The following is a 3,722-nucleotide window of genomic DNA, read 5'->3' on the forward strand; positions in this document are numbered from 1 at the left end:
TAAATTGAACAACTATATGACTGTTTTGATGCTTACATTGAAAAAAGGGCATAATATGGCATTGTAAGCAATTGTACAAAGTCTTCATTTTGTTTTTAGAGTCTACTAGAATAGGTTTTCATACTTGAATGAAAAAAAAACCCTGTTATTTTTCACATATTTGACATTGTTGCAGCTCCTCTCTTCCCAGTCTGTCAGTAACGCTCTGTCGAGAACCTGTCTCTATGATGCCCCTCGTTCTGAAAAGCGCAATGTTCTCTGATTGGACGAGTGGGCCAGTGTAATGTGATTGGTTAACCGTCTTGAGCGTGTTTCGGAAATGCCACGCCTCTTCCACCAAAGCGTTTTTTCACGCACCTGGCGTAAAATTCCAATTGTTTTCAATGGGAGTGCCGCGTTTTTTAAACGCCATGAGCGTAACGAGGTACTGAGCGTGTATTTAACGCTCAAGCGCTGAGCGCCCGGCGTTTTTTACTGGTCGCCGAGAGTTGAAAAATGTTAAACTTTTTGGTAAAACGCTGCGCTCACTTTTTACCCAGCCGTCCAATCACAGTGGAGGGGCAGGGCAAATACCACACCGACCAACTGTCACAATATTCTTTCTGAACAAGGACGTCAACCAGCAGAGCTAACCGAACAAAATGGATGAAAAATACAGTTTTAGTATGAAACAAATTATCTGCGAAATCAGTTAAAAGTAAACTGTGTTGCGGATATTCTGTATCATAGCAACGAACAATCTCGACTGAAAAAACGCAGCGCTGCCAAAACGCTCTCAAGCGCCCACTTCTTGGAGTTTTCAGCAGGCTAAAAACGCTTTGGTGGACACACGACCTAACCGCGAGTTTCAAGGTTTCAACCATAGACTGTAGGTTTCAACCTATTTTTTTACAGTCTATGGTCTCAACACACAACTCAACTAGGCCCCGCCCCTTTATTTAGCATATGCCTTGGGCGGGATTTATTTAAAGTTCGTTCCCAGAAGAAAACTCAAGACTACAATTGAGGCGTTGCAGGGAATACGAATAATTCATCATGTGGAATCTAGGCCAGGTAAAATTAACCCGGTTTAGATTTTTAGCTGGACTGGACATACCATCAATTGCAACACTGGATATAATCATAAGATAAATAAATCCAAATAAATAAAATCACTCATGAAAACAAGTAATATGCAAGTGGAATCACTTTTGCATCTTAATTTTGAGACGTAAAACTGCATCACTGTGCAGATGAAGTGAAGGTTGAAATGTTTTTTATGGTTATAGCATACAGGTGAAGTTGAGCACAAAGTCCAAGTTTTATTTAATGCACAATATTCCTTTAACCTGTTAAACATTAAAAAGGAGGGTGTTTAATAGATATTTGGCATTTAAAGAATGTAAAGCAAAATCTTTAGTGCAGATCAAAGACAAAAAAAGAGAGACAACAACGGAGTTTAATTGTTTAATGATCACAAAACAGACATCTCTCCCACAGATACACAGCTGTGCTGCAACATCACCTTCCCCAGTGTTCTGTCGCACTTCAAAACCACCTAATAAACTCGACACAAGACAATCAGCAACTGAAGAACGGTTTCTACCTCACGACTGCAGCTCGGAACACACAAGCTCAGATTTAAACCGGATGCAACGTCATCTTCGACTCATTCATGCAGAGTAACGCTCTTCTAGATTTCTTTACTCTAATATTCTGCCTAGTGTTCAACCACAGTATGAAGCAAACAACACGTGACATCAGGTTACAGGAAATGGTGAGAACCCAGAACTCTGAGCTGATTCTAGAACAGTTAAAGGGATTTGGGGTGCAACAAATGCTCCAACTGCATGCGAAATGCATCTTTGGATCTGAAAGTAATCTAAAAGTTTACCATCCACAAAATTTAAATAAATACAATAAAGTCATCATTTACCTCATGTCGTTTCAAAACCTGTATTATCCTCATTTCATGGAACAAAAATATCATTAGCATCTTTTTTTCATAAAATAAAAAGCACGCAGTGACCTAGAGCCAAATGAATGATAGTTCAGCCAAAAATGAAAATACTGTCATAATTTATTCACCATTACGTCATTCCAAACCTGTATGAAGCACATAAGAAGATATTTTGAGAAACGTCTAATGTTGTTTGGACCCCAGCATTCTTTGTTCCACAGAAGAGTGTCAGTCATACAGGTTTGGAATGACATTGAATGGCAGTTTTCATATTTGGGTGAACTATTCCATAAAAGGTACCTTAAAATCTTATAACTGTAAAATCGAATAAAATCGTGTAACTGCTTGTGCTATACATTCCAAAATCTTTTGAAGTCATGATAGATTGGCGAACAGACAAATTTAATTCGTTATTCACTGAAATTGAAGTTGAAAATCACAGCTGCTTTTAAATGTATCAAGTTATTTTAGTATTATTTATTTGCCATTAAAGCATTTTGCATTTTGAATTAACTTTTTTTTAATATATATATCCCCTTTTTTATTTACATCAAGGTTTTTGGAATTGTATGTGCTTTTGTAATTTTTATTAGTTTGCTTATTTTTATTTCAATTTAAGTAATCTTAGTACTTCAACTCATTTCAACAAAGCGCAAAGGCAACATTTTTTAACCACCATTTAAGATTCATCTAATATTATTCAGCTTTATTTTTAATTGTCGAAAACAATTTTAGTTAACAATAACACTGTCATAAAGCTATGAACGGCTTCAGAAGACTTGAGTTATGTTCGAGGCTTAAGAATATAGCACTCAAGTCGTATGGACTACTTTTATGGTTCCTTTAAGAGCTTTACAATCTGATCCTCATTCACTTCTTTTTCCATGAAAAAAAGTGTCATACAGGTTTGGAGTGCCAAGAGAACAAATAAAATCGCTGAATTTGCATTACTGGATGAACTATTCCTTTAAATTCAAACCACCAAAACCAAAGTGAGATGCCTGAGTAAATCCATCTTAGTGGTACAACTATCTCATCTATGAGGCTGATATCAGTTTTTACAGTTTGTTTTGCGGAGCAGGATTCTTTATTTTGATAGAGGTGGTCGTTGTGTTTCTAAAAAAATGCAGCAGTTATTTTTATACGCCTGAGTTAAGTCCAGAATTAATCTCAGCAGTAGAAACACACGTGATGGTCAAGTCTTGGGTTAGCACACACACCTGAGATGAGAACACACGAGGATTACGGACTAACTTGATGTTCCTGCATCAATGCAGGTGAACTACAGCCTTCAGACACGTCTGGTTCTTTTCTAATCGGTTTCCTGAAACCAAGCTCAAACTGTCAAGCAAAATGCCAAGTAGAGTTTAAGACACTAGTCAAAGGTCCTGTAAGTCACATTATTGCTTGTGAAGAGTGCATAAATCACAAGTCAAGACATCAGAGATAAAAACAAACCCAGTTAAAGGGGATTTCAGAGTCAGTTTCTCATAACGACATCCTGAAATTGTAAATGTCGTCATGTTTCATGTGGACATCAGGGAATTAGATCCAACTAAGCATCTCGAAAAAGAAAATCGGCATTATTCACAAAACACAAGATGAACGTATTCATGTGAAATGGTTTGCAAAACCAGTGGTGCATAAATTGAAGCATTCAATTATGTACTTTTTTTAATTAAAAAAAAGTACACAAATTCATGTTTCATGAGTAGATTTTAGTTTGTCAAATAAATCAATATTATGAATCTTTGAAGGACAAAGTAACTTAAACAAATGAACA

Source organism: Siphateles boraxobius, unplaced genomic scaffold (assembly GCF_051911475.1).
Source record: "Siphateles boraxobius isolate OS27281-9 unplaced genomic scaffold, OSU_SipBor_1 37, whole genome shotgun sequence".
Taxonomy (NCBI): domain Eukaryota; kingdom Metazoa; phylum Chordata; class Actinopteri; order Cypriniformes; family Leuciscidae; genus Siphateles; species Siphateles boraxobius.